The following is a 14,198-nucleotide window of genomic DNA, read 5'->3' on the forward strand; positions in this document are numbered from 1 at the left end:
TGGAGGCAGAGTAATGGTTGTTCACAGGGCGTGATTTGAAGAATGCCAAAAAAGATCCCCATCCAAAGTTATCTCTGTTGGGTTCCATGATGCCTACATATCTACCATGTGAGATTCATACTCTGATAGCCCTGTGTTAACTCAGCTCAGACACTAAATAACTAAATAGTCTTGGACAATGTACCAATTTTGCATCTTACAATTAAAAAGCCAGAGCCTTTGAGGGGCCAGAGCTGGTGCCTGATTCATGAAGTTATCCTGATATCTAAGGAGATGATACATGGAAGGGCCAAGTAATCTGCTCCATGGTAAGCACTATGAAATGGTAAATGCCATATGGTATCTGTAAATTAGGATGTAACCAATATAAAGTATTCTGTGGCCTATGCAATCCCACCTAATCCTTCAACAACACTGTGTTCTCACTGCCTGAGTCTTTTCAGGTAACCTCTCTGAAACTCTTTCCTTAAGTCATATATGCCTGGCATCCCACAGCAAGTAAAAGTGACTTGCCCAGGATGCAATCTGGGTCTCCCACTTCAGTTCCCACTAAGATGAAGGTGGTGGTGGAAAGGAAAGAGGCTTGTATATCTCAGCTTCTGCTCCTTCAGGGCAAGCAAAAATGGACCCACAGAGGTCCTCCTGGATACGTGATGGAGGGGGTGTTGGAGGGGTCCTCCACCGGCCAAGAGAGAGGTTTAGTCTGGGAACTGGAGTGGATAAACCATCACAGTTTTGCAAGATCACTAGAGTCTGGCTGGATAGGCAGTATCATGATAGTCTTAGCAAAGTCCGATTACAGGCAGAAATCATAAGTCCCACTGGTCAGGAACTCTAAGCCAAACTTAACTGAAGCCATATGATTGGAGCAAGTAACGGGCTGCAAAGTGATGCAAATGTCCATTTTATTTTATATTATATTATATTTATTTTTTAGAGACAGGGTATTGCTCTGTTGCCCAGGCTGGAGTACAGTGGCTCAATCAGAGGTAATTGCAGCCTTCAACTCCCAGGCTGAAGCGATCCTCCTGTCTTAACTTCCTGGGTAGCTGGGACTATAGGCATGCCACCACAGCTGGCTAATTTTCTTTTGGTTTTTGTAGAGATAGGTTCTTGCTATGTTGCCCAGGCTGGTCATGAACTCCCAACCTCAAGTGATCTGCTCACCTCGGCCCCCAAAGTGCTGAGATTACAGGCATGAGCCACCGTGCCCTACCCCAAATGTCTATTTTAGACATGTCATGTACAGCTCAGGACTTCCTCACCAGCCTGGAATCTAGAAGATAACAAGAATCTTAATGATCCATTTACAATGGGGAATATTTAGGAAAGTTCAGCTATGAGAGTAGCTAAATCTCTCCCCATCTGTGGATGTGGATCTGAACTTTCTTAGACCACCAGCGATTGTCCTGACCAATTTCTATAGGGCCTGACCGCTCAATTTGTGAAGATGACCAATAGTCCTCAATCAATAACCATTTCTGATCTGATGAACTTTTTGGTTTTAAACGCTAGGTCTGGATCTGTAAACAAATATTTCTTGGGCAAAGGTAACATAAAATAAACATAAGCTGACAGGTCATGGCTTAGAATAAAAGATCCACCTCAGACACACAAGGAAGCATCTTCAATGCCAAAATAGTATCCAATGGCACTTTCTGGAGAGGAATTATTCATCCAGTGTGAGCAAGTAGTGCCTGGTGCTGGGTCAGGGCTCCATAAATATGGGCTGGTTTAACTGAAAAGGGCAGTGCTGGTGGGTCATGGCATTGGAGGGGTAAGAACGACTTCATGAGAAGAAGTTTGATGATTATGAACACTATTGAGGGTCACCATAAATTTGCCAGTTGCTTATTTCATGTGCATATCTTCACTAAATATACATGGGTGTGCTTCTCCTGCCATTTAAGCATCGCTGCCTCCAGAATGAAATCCCACACATTCTCCTCAATCCTTCTACTCTCTTCTCAGTGATGGGCCAGGAAAGCCCACATGCCCAAGTTGAGCCAGAACTTCAGTTTCAGAGCTCAATTCCACAGATACACAGGACAACCTAGGGGAAGTGACTTAAGGCAGAAGGCAGAAGAGGACAGGAGGGCAGTGACTGAGGCATCAAGAGAGCCACTGAAGATGACTTTTAGGTCTATGACAAGGAAAATCTACATACTTTTCACAAGCCTCAGATACTGGTTGTTAGAGCCAGTAGCCTTTGAAAAGGGAAGCTGTGACCATGGAATAGTCACCAATGGGCCCCCTCCCACGTTCTTAAGTTTATCTCAGCATCTGAATGAATAGCCCTTGGCAATTGTTTAATCTAGCACCTTTCTTCTCTTTGATGTGGAAACAGGTTGCAAGATGAGTGCCAGATCCAGAGCACAACACCTCCCTCAGTTTCATGCCTTCTGATGAAAGAAAGCAGCTGGTGCCAGGGAGGAAAACCTAAGCTGGGAATTGGGAGACTGGGGGGTGAGTTCTCAGTGACCTGGGGCCAGTCACTAAAATGAAGAGGCCCAGGCTGACTGGGCTGCACCCACCAGACACTGATGAATCCTCACACAGGGCTCCAGTTCTCTGTCCGACCTTAGTTCACACCACCATCATAACTTATCTAGACATCTGCAATCGCTTCCTAACTGATTTTCCTATTTACTGTCCCCACTGCCCCCAACCATTCCCACACTCCCTCAAAAAAGCCAAAGAGAAGGGATGGCAGCAAATCCTACTGCGATCAGGTTCTGCGAGGGCGGGGAGGCCTTAGATCTTTCTTTAGCGGAGCCTTGCTCTAGGAAGACAATGTAAAATGCACAGCTCTGGGCTGTTTATTTTTAAAGATACTATATCCATTTTTACTGGAATGAGTATAAAGAACTTAAAAAACCCAGAGCTATCTTGTCACAATAAATCAGACAGAGTAAATTGAAAATCCTATACAGCTTTCCCTGAATACATTGTGTTCACTTTATCAAAGAGGTAGATGAAATGTGGCACATATTGATCTAGATGTCTCTGTAAAACTATAATATTTATATCAAATACATATGCTAGACTCTCTCTGTCTTTCTGCTGAGCCTTCTAATCATGCTTTCCTCGTCCTGCTCCTCCCAAAATGCATCTCAACATTGGTAGCCCCTGACATGATGGGAATGAATTTTAAGAAGTACTTCTCAAGGGAACCAGCAGCACTGTATCATAAAGGAAGCAGGGTGTGGGGGGTTAGAGACCCAACGACCTAAACCACACAGTGGTCAGCACCAAAGCTTCACGTTTGCCCCCCTAGGTTGACCTTGAACCCTTGGTGTCTGCATCACCACCTCTCCATGACACTCCTGCAAGCTGGCCTTTCCTTTCCTTCTCACCTGGTAGTGCTTTTCTTGGCTACTTAGTCTTAATGCAGGTTTCCCTGATTTGGGGCATGTCCTTCAGGGTTACTGTTTCCCAGCGCTTCCCTTGAGGCTCAATCCCCCACTGCCAAAAAATAAGACTAATCCAACTCCTACCTTCCCACTTCCTCCTTTACTCAATGTCTCAAAGGGACTGACTTCAGTAAAGATAGGGGAGACATCATGGGCAAATGAAGCCTAACTCCAGGCTGTGCTGCCTCATCCCTCCACCCTACCCCAGGACCCGGCTTGGAACCCCCGAAACTTGCTGGGCTTTCAGGAACTATTTGTTAACCGATGGATTGGTTGACAAAGTATGCATCTTGGAGACTCTATCCCATGGTAAGTGCGGAAAAAAATTAACAGGTAGTTCACTGCAAGCCTTTTAGACCATAGGCTTATTCCACCACCCTGAATCTACTAGCATATTTCAAGTTTGTAAGGGATCTGTACACATAAAGAAAAATAAAAACAAAGCAAATGAGAGTGTGTATCAGTCCCACAACCCCAAACCCTATCACCATTTCCTGTTAAAATAATTTTTTTTAAAAAAAGGAGGTTCAGCAATAAGATAATTTCCTATCCATGGACACATCTAGTACTTTGCTAATCACAAAGGAAGGAAATGCATTCTCCCTCCTAGTGAGGAAGTGAATAAAGTAATCTTCTCCAGCTGTCAATGGAGCTGTTCTGGGTGTGGCAGGCTGTGCTGCTGTTTCCCTAAATGGGGCAGAAGTCTGAGCAAATAGATCCCAACAGTGCAGCAAAGGCACCTCTAAAGCAGAGCCCCAAGGTCAGAGGACAGACAACTGGCAGCCCCAGTGGGGAATACCGTGATGTCCCACCTGGGCCAAAACTTTGCATCTTATCGCATGCAGACAGTCAGAACCTCAGCTACCCTAGAGGGATCTGTGTCTACACTTCCACCATCCCAAATCACAGTTAGACCTCCATAATTAGACCGTGGTGAGAAATGATCACACATATTTTGTAGCTTGTAGCCTACATGGAGCCTCAGTCCAATTCTTTACATTCTGAGAAACTCAGTGCGGGGGACATTGGTAGATTTTGCCTGTCCTGCATACACCCTCCCTTCTGTGGACAGCACCTCATTTTAATTTGGGGAATTGCTCCTCCCCAAATTAAATACAGTCTCCCAATTACATACAGTCTTGGGACCTTTAGTCAAGGTTTTCTGCCCAAGTGAGGCCAATGAGTACTTTTAAATCTTGGATGGGCTGACGCTAATCACAGTGGGAGTTGATTCAACCTGATGACAAAACCCTGTAATGACTACTCCCGAGTTTCCACTTCCTCAGTGTCAGAGCTGCATCTCTGGTTCTTTTCTGTCCTTTCTGGGATCTTGCTCTTCAGTTTTTCATTGGAATCTCTAAGGTACCCTAACCTTTAAAAAAAAAAAAAAAAAAAAAAAAAACTTTTCTTCTTAAGTCAGCAAAAAAATAAGTTTCTGTTGCCTGCAACCAGAGAATCCTAACTGGTAGACTTGTTTACCTTTACTTTGGTTTCTCACCTAATTCTCACTGTTACCTAGTATGCAAGTATTACCACCATTTAGGTTTCTTTCTCTCTCCTTTCCTTTCTTTCCTTCCTTCCTCTCTGGAAGGGGAATTCTGCAGCTTTCTTCAGTAAGCAATTCCACAGTTGCTGAACCCTCACAAACTGCACTGATTCCTCCTATGCCTCCCTCCCCAACACCCTCACCCCTCTGCATCTTATTCATCCCATTACTCTGGGCTTGGTGGCCTTTGGCCATTTTAAAATAAGCAAGTCTTCCCTTGACCTGACTCTCCCAATGCTAGATGGTTCTCTGCTCTTACAGAGAAATCAGGGAGCTGAATGGCACTTTCCTTTTTTCAGATCAAAGCAGATTTGCCCGATTTCATTTTTAATGCTGCTTCTGTACAAGCAGAGACTGAGAGAAGACTAAGGCAGGCAAAGGTCAGCCTCACTCTTCAGGGATGAAGGTGGAATAGAGGGAGAATGAGTCCAAGCAAAGAAATGGCTCTGAATTTTGCCCAGGAGAGGGTTTTGATTTACAAAGCGAGCCCCACCTCCCTCCCTAACACCCCTGGTGAATCATGTATCATGGTCCTTGAGCACATACTGTTGGGACTGACCCTCCCATAATGACAACCAACTTGACATATCTTTGCCTTGTTCTCCAGCCACACCCAACGGTGTTGCCACAGCTAGCATAAGCTGCTAGCCATTCACTCTGTAGACCCAACATACTTGCATAGGCCCCAGCAGACCTCCAGCATCTGTTAGTCACACAGGGACTGGAAGGAGCTACAGGTTAGAAGGCTGGCGGATCACCTGCGGTCAGGAGTTCGAGACCAGCCTGACCAACATAGAGAAACCCCGTCTCTACTAAAAATACAAAATTAGCCGGGCATGGTGGCGTACGCCTGTAATCCCAGCTACTCGAGGGGCTGAGGCAGGAGAATCGCTTGAATCTGGGAGGTGGAGGTTGTGGTGAGCCAAGATTGCGTCATTGCACTCCAGCCTGGGCAACAAGAGCAAAACTCCATCTCAAAAAAAAAAAAAAAAAGAAAAGGAAAAAAGTAAAAAGAAGGCATGATACGAGGCATGACAGGCCACAGCAGGACCTTTGTGGGGTCTGGAAAGGAGTGGACCTCAGGATCACATCAGCGGATTCCCAACCCTCCCAAATCTTTCTGCACCCCTCTTTTACTGGGTCTGTAAGCTTTTAGGTGAACAAGGCACTCTGCTATTACCTATGCTCTCCACTGTTCAATGGGTATGTTCAACAATGTGAATTATCAAATGCTTTTGGGAGGCTTCCCTCTAATGTCTCTTGCTTTCATGATTATTGTACACTTCTATGATTTCAATGAATAAAATTCCTGAAAAAAGAGCATTTCACTGGGAAGACGCTCCTGCATACTCAAGCTTCTGTTTCACTGCCACTGTTTCCTTGGGTGGTACTGATTGGTCAGAATCTCAGAGAAGCTCCAGGAGAGCAAGAACCACATTTTACCCACAGCACAGAGCTTAGCACATGGTGGGGATTCAAATTATTGTTTGTTGAGCCAATATGTTAGAATGGGAGTTTTCCTAAGGCTGTTCTATACACTAGCTGACATTTGCCTTTGGAGTCAATGGCTAAGGTCATATAAGCTCCCACTGAGATGGGCACATATCTATCTCTGAACTGCCCCCATGTCCTCTTGTTAGAAAGGTACAAGGAGGGGAGATAGGTTACTTTTACAGCAACTGGTACCCATATTTGGAACAGTCCCTGTGGTTCTGGGGGTGACAGCAGGCCATTGTGATGCAACACCAGTACTGGCTGTGGAGACTGGAACCCTTGGGACAAGAGAATCAGATTTCCACAACTCTCACAGTGTATTGGCCTCTATAATGTTTTAATAAAAAGAGACACTGGACTTGGCCAGTTAGAAAGTTTTCTGGTTTAGTTTCATAGTATGATGACAGCAGCATGGAAGGAACTCCAAAGCTACCAGGAACCATTTTGCACAGCTCTGGAAAGAAGTCCAGCAGAGTGAATGACATGGTACGAAGACAGAAAACATGGAGCAACCTAGTCTGGATGGCTGCAATTGTTCCTGAGATTCTGAATCTACCCGGCAAGGATTCACCCAATCAAAGGAGCCATTGATCAGAATCTTCAGCAATTATAATTTGAGAAATCATATTCGAATTATTTTTTAATGGAAGAAAGTATATTTGAGAGTGAAAATCTAGGCTTGAATATGACTTTTTTTAAGGTACACAGTTCATCTCCCACCTACATTTCTATTCTTGTTTTCAGAACAATAGCTGGAACATTTTGCTAAGTGTGTGGAAGGGAAGAGTGACAGCAGGAAAGCAGGGGAGCTTCATTCTATCAGTATTATCAGGAAATTGATTTAATATGCTTCCAAGTCTCTTTAAATAGAGCTTCAAGTTTGAAAGGGACTGAAGATATGGCTTAGAGGAATCCAAAACAGATGCCAAGAAAGAAGTGCCCATGTCCCACGCCCACCAAGACCCCTCTCATCAGGAAGGGATACCTAGCACATCACATCAGAAGACATGGCATCTAATGACAAGCGCTTTGGGTATCTACCCCTCAGCACCGCGTTTCAGAAGTAGTCAAGAGGTCATTTTTCCAAAGTATTAGGGCAAGCTCATTTTTTTCCCTGTTCCCAAGAAGTTTAATGCTAATCAAAGCAGAATGCCTAATCAGTCCCAGATGTTCTGTCAACTTGAATTATCTATTTGTCTTCTTATTTACTGTATCTGTCTGTCTACAGTTCTTCATATCTTTGTAAAGATCGGTTATTGGGGCCTGTGTTTCCTTCTGACTAGAATCGCTACCAGATGATCCTTCCTGGTGATATGTTGATGATTTGCTAATTTATGGCTTTTAAAATCTAGGAATCCAAAGACATTGCTGAGGGGTTCAGGCTGGGGAAGTCACGTGGCTCATGCAATGAAGGCTGAATGGCTACTTGATGAGGGATCTAAGTCTGTGTAGGATGCAAAGCTTCAGTCACATTTCGACCAGAGCCATGTCTGCAATAGAGAAATCATAAATGACATTTTATAGGAAACACCCCTCATGAGAGCAGTCCGCCCCTTGCAGGTGAGGAAAAGTGAGAATGACTGTTGCCCAAGACACAAGTAAACAGGAAAGGAAAGGCCTGTGGATCGGCCCAAGTCAGTATAACATGAAATCATCTCAAATCCGATTCCCAAGTGCTAGAGGCCATGCCTTCCCAGAAAGAGTCGAGAGGGAAATGGTGTTGTAGCAAGACTCTCTCAGAACCAAGAGAAGAGGTTTCAATAAGCTCTGATATTGGACTTCCCAACCACTTAGGTGGCCAAATAGTACGATGTGTAGCTCAGAAAAGCTGTGGTATAGTTGGAGATTTTTATGGATGTGTAGAAACGCATCTGTCCCCAGTGCCTGGTAGCAAGCCCTCAGTAAACACATGTGGAATGGATGGACATGAAAGCGTGACTCATGTTAATTCCTTTAAGGTAGGGTAGGCTATGCGGCCGTAGATTAAATGAGTCTTTGTAAATAAATAATCCATGCTCTGGCACACTAGACAATTTAAAATTCCAAATCCTTTAGAAATCAGTCTAGAACCCTGGTGGACAAGACATGAGTGTGGTGGAGGAAGTGGAGTGGAATTCCATGTTGATACAAGACAGCCAGGCAGGAGGGAATAGTGTGTGGTCTCAGGAAGGAACAAAAGGTCTGAGTGAGAAGGAGAGTCCAAATTCTGATATAAGGAAAGACACAGAGTTTAAAAACAACCCAATAATCAGGAAGCAGGGAAGATACGCAGGATGCCATCTCCAGATAAGTCAAGTGAGCACTGTTCCGGCAGGTTGGGGTCCGAGCGAGCAATCAGTTTTTAAGACTTCCTCTAGTGGAGGTAGAACTGAAGACCTATGTTTGCAAGTGGGGCTTGCATAACCTGGATTTTAAAAGCAAGAGCGTTAGCTCCCCCAGCTTAGTGGGTAATGCAAGCTGGGTCAAGGTCATTGAACAAGCGTTAGTTAGCATCTCCTCCTCTGAGGTGTCGCTTCCTTGGACTACTTTATCCAGTGTAACTAATCCCTGTTTTTCTCAGTTGCAGAATCTTAGTCTTTTTTGGTTTTGCAGCACACATTAAAAATGTGTAATTGGCATTTGCTTTAGTTGTACCCTTGCTCAGTGCTTGCAACCTCCTTGAGACTGTAAACTCCATGAGGACAGGTTCCGAGGGTAGTTTGTTCACCAATGAACCCTGAGCACCCAACACAACCCAGCATCATGCCTGACGCATAACACAGAGAATGCCTGCTTGCCGAGTGAGTGAATGAACCGATGGAGAGGGGCCACAGGAATGGACAGTGAGGCAGGTCACTAACTGTGCTGGGCTGTTTTTAGTTTTTGAATTTTGTTCTCAACTATTGAATACTCAATCATTTCTTCTAAAGTATGGAATCCTCTTTAAAATATGAGCATTTACAATAAAGAAGATAATTAAGTACTCTAGTTTCATATTTAAATAGAAAAGCATGACAAACTGTCCCCATCTCTCTGAATGTAAGGCTCTTTCCAATGTGGAGACCACATCCGAGGTTGAATGCAGACAGCCCTAACTCCCTCCAGTGGGATACAGGCTCCTGAGGGTGAATATTCCAAGTCAAAGCTATGAAACAAACACACAAAATGCACCCTGCAGAACTGGTCATGTGGGGCTCTACTGTGCCTTTCACTGGTAAGTAAGAAACCACCTCCAGATAACTGCTCTGTGCTGTGCGGCAGACCAACTAAGGAGTGAAAGGGAACAGGTGGTTCCATCTGCAAGGGTATAGAAGGCTCTGCAGGTGAGATCTGCCCAGCGGGGAAGTCCAAGTTTAGCAGATCACTACAATTCTCCATGGAACTACCTTTAAAGGATGGAGCCAGGAAGGGGAAGAAAATGTTGAAATCCACAAAAAAGGTGCAATTCTCACTTTGGGTGTGGTTCATCTGTCTGTCCTTGAGAGCCTTTCATTGCTAGAAGTGTTCAAGAGGGAATTAGAATTCTAGTCTAACCAAATGAGAAAAATAAAGGAAGGAATGGTTTTGTCCCCTCTCCATCTTTTTCCCCTCAATCCTGGGGCCAGGACCCTTAGGGGTAGTGGGTGGGCAGGAGGGGAGAGGAGACAGCCCCGAAGTGAAGCTCATGCCTTTCTCTTCCTCTCCATCATGAGCACGGTACTCTGGCTCCACTTATAGGGAAAGGTGGAGGAAGATACAAACAATAGGAGATCACTGAGTTTAGAGCAGAATGGAGTCTCAAGAGATGACTTGGAGAGGCAGCAGGACACAGGGAAGCAGGCTGTCCAGGTTCAAACCCCAGCCCAACTCTTTACTAGCTGGGTGATGTCAGGTAAGTTACTTAACCTCCCTGTTCCTCAGTTTCTTCACTCATTCCAAATGGAGATGATGGTAATACCTTTCTCACAGGATCAGTGTGAGGATTCTGAAATATGCCAATATTTGTAGGTATTACTATTGCCAGAGAAGGCAGTCCTGGGGCTTTAGGCTGCACTGATTCACATTCTCATTTCAGGAAGTGTGTGGCACTCCTGTCTCTATAGGCAAATGTTCCAAGAGAAGCCACAGCATTTAAGTTTCACAGGCAGCTTTCTTGAATTGGAGCAAGAGATGGGTTAGTCCATGACAACTATTCCCCAAACCAGAATGGCGGCTCAGCAGCTTCATCCTGAGGACCTTCCTCCAAGTTAATTACACTCACTTTCCTCTCCCACCTTGGCTACATCTAGTCTTTCATGACTCATTCCCCTCTCGTGTGCCCTGTCAGCATTTGGCTACCAGGAATCAGTAGAATAATCCAAACCCATCCCATTCTCTCTGTCCCAAACACCTGGGCCTAGGATTGCCTCAAACTTGAGTCACTCAAGTCCCAACATGGGAAACACAAGGTCTGGGTGGCTCCTGGCTGGACTCCCTCTAACAAGGGGGTTACAGCAGATGGATTCCTCTCTGTGACTGATTATTTTCCATGGCCCTTGGCCATGTGACCTTGGACCATGATCTTGTCAGTTCTCATAAACTAACCAGGAGTGGAATGAATCACACTCAGGGAGGAGACCTCTGGGGGAAACTGCAAGGGGCTGTGAGAGGGAGGAGAGAGCTGGGGATCCCAAAGGCCATGGGAGCGTCACCAGCCCTCAGGCCTTCCCTGTCTCTAAGCAGCTTTGACCTTACACAAAGGAAAGGAGGAGGAGGCAGTGGCCTTGGGAGGCAGGCTGGGCTGCAGGAGGGCTACCCTTCTGAATAAGATTTAGGGGTATCAGCCCAAGAGCCCAGTTGTCCCTAATCCCTCCAACTCAGAGAGATTACCTGCCTCAGCTACTCACTGAACCCTTGGTTGTGGACACCCAAACCCCTATTCTTAGATGCTCCAATCCATCATAACATACATGAAATAGCCAACACACACGCACATGTGCACAATTACCCATACCTACTGCAGGGACTGGGTATCCTTCAGGAGGTGATGAAAATGTTGGGTAAGGCACTCTAGGCCCTTGAAATAGTGTTGATGGTGAAGAGGCTTTGAGAATGCTACTTGAAGTGTTTATATTATGCCAAACACATTGATTAAAACTGAAAATGAAATGCCAATGAAATCTTCATATTCTCAAATATCCTGAATTTGGGTGTTGTACAAACAAAACCCTGATCTTCTCTGCCTAAATTTTGTAGTTTAAATAATCTTTGAATTTCAAAGTTTTATGTCTCTGTAGCTTTAGATCATGAGTTACCTTGAGTTCTCTGACAAGTTAATATATTGTTAGAGAAATCATTTCTGAATAAAATATGCACAAGTAAACAAATCCCTTAACTATGTATACATTCTAATTTCTTTCTGGGCATTTATTTGATTGGGTCCTGGGGAGCAGAGAACATGTATGTGTGTGTCCATGGGCAGAGCACATGGACTTATGCATACACAAAAACTCAGAGCACAGCACACTGTTTTAAGAGTCTGAACTTTATCTTTCAACAAAGTTTAGCTGCTTTCCTTTTGCAAATGCATTTAATTTTATCTGGAAACTTTTTGACGTTAGAAATAGAACAACTGTAGTTTCTCATTATGTTTGCTGCCAGAATCCATGCTTGGTTGCTCAACTAAAGACCTTATATTGCTAATTACTACCACATGCCCATATCCCAAGCGAAAGAAAACTTATTGATTCTGACAGCCCATTCTCTCAACACTGAATTCCAAATGAAAACTCAAAATTTGGCCAAACATAACATTTCATCAATCTTGTTTTACTGACTGGAAAAACAACATCAAACAAAGGGTGCTAATGGCCCTTTATTACCATGCCTTTCCCAAGCTTATATTTTCTGATGAAAGATCTAAGTGACCAAAGGCCTTCCTTAAACTACTTAGTAATTAGCTTTTGAACCAGGAAACAATGCATAAAGTAGTGAACAGGCCCGGTGCTGATGACAGGACGGACTCTGTGTCTGCAGGGTCAGGAACAGTGGGGACCCAAAAAGAACATTAAAAGCAAAGTGCATTTTCATAAACGGAGAAGAAAAAAAAGAGAAAGAGAGAGAGAGAAAACCAGGCTAAAAGCGGTGATAAAAGATTACAGAGCCAGAACAGAATGGCAGGAAGTCTGTGATCTGAAGTCATCAGCACCTGAAAGTTTGAGTGGAACTGCCAGGGTGAAAGATGACCGGATCGGACTGGGGGCAGTGAGTGAGTGCCGGGCTGAGAGCCCCATCTGGGTCAGCCGGCACCAAAAGCTGCCGGCCTCCAGCCCACCCACCAGCTCACCCACATTTGACTAGGAAAATTATTTCATTAAAAAAAAAAAAATCACCTGGAATGAGAGTTAAGAAATATTTTCAACTTAGCCTTCAGGGCAATTGATTTTATTGACTTCTTCGGGGCAGTGATTGGGAAATGCTGGCGGAGACATCAGAAGATAGGGAGGCCATAAAGAGAGCCCCAGGCCCTCAGAATGCCTTCTGCTTTATGGAGACCTGTCCACACCTTCAAAGCAAAATGAATCGAGATGCTGTTTTCCTCTTGGCATGGGATACATGACCACTGGGAATCTTTGGACTTATTTGGCCTTTTGGATCCAACCGATGGCCCAGAAATCAGAACAGCTTGGTTCTAACCTCATCCAGGGCTGTTAAGATAATATTGAGGGGAGGGCTCCATTAGAGGGAAGATGGAGGGATGTGCTGCCTCCCTGAAAAGACGCCAACTGGCCTCCTCTGGCCCACTGTCCTTTGTGCCTTTGAAAGGAAACGGGTGTCCTGTGGGTAGTTCAAGAAAATGAGCCCTTTTGTCCACCTCCTCATTTCCTGTGCAGAGGCCTGGACACCTGAGCTCAGGAAGCACTGGACTCACTGACCAAAGGGGAGGGTCCACTCTGTCTGACACGGCTGACTGTCAAAAAGAGAAGGCAGCAGTGGAGGGAAATACAATGCTCCCAGTCTGATTTTATTTCCTCTTAAAAAAAACCAAAGAAGCTCTTTAAGAGTTCATTTGAAACAGAAAGAGAAGGGAAAACAAAACAAAACAAAACAGTTCCATGATAGGAACGCCCATGACTGGGAAGAGGCATGAGTGCTGAAAGTTTTCTGTGTCCTGATCCGGATGGTAGGATGATAGTGACTGGGTGTGTACATAGGTACAAGTTCCTCACTTTATATGTTAAAGATGTGAATATTTAACTCTATGTAAGTTATACCTCAAAACCAAAAACAAACAAAGGTGACTGCTCCAGAAAAAGCTTTAAAAAAATAAATAAAGGATGGCTGCTGCCAGCCCCCTCTCCCCCATGGCATTCCCCTCTTGAGGTTGTAAGGTACTGCCCTCTACTTAGGAGAAAACCTTGGGGTCTCTATTGAACCTGCACATTGATATCGAGAGTGATAAAGTGATCTGAGCATACACTAAAATAGTTCCCGAGAAGAAAGCATTCACATTTGGGAAGCCAAACAAAAGATTCAGCAGGAATAGCACGTAGTACCCTAAACTACCAGAAATATACTATTTCTTGCCCGGAAGGAATTTCAGCTGAGTAATGAGTCCCTTTGAGGATAAGATCAGTGCCTCCTGGATGAAGAGGAGAACTGGGTTCCCAGTGGCCACAGTGCCTTTGCAGTAGGCCAGATGACCTGGATCTGCCACCCAAGGACTTCTCTGCCAGAGTCTTATCCTGTGTTCTTGCTACACACAAACCACCATAGGAAGGCATCATACTAGTTTGAGGGACCAGAAT

The 14,198-nt window shown here is 44.6% G+C and overlaps 1 protein-coding gene across 44 annotated transcripts in view; it reads right to left on the bottom strand.

Annotated features, from left to right (window-relative positions):
* Window positions 1–14,198, bottom strand: part of KCNMA1 (potassium calcium-activated channel subfamily M alpha 1) — a 764,605-nt gene that overhangs the window by 220,536 nt on the left and 529,871 nt on the right. The window lies entirely within an intron of this gene.

Source organism: Pan troglodytes, chromosome 8, assembly GCF_028858775.2.
Source record: "Pan troglodytes isolate AG18354 chromosome 8, NHGRI_mPanTro3-v2.0_pri, whole genome shotgun sequence".
NCBI classification, from domain to species: Eukaryota; Metazoa; Chordata; class Mammalia; order Primates; family Hominidae; genus Pan; species Pan troglodytes.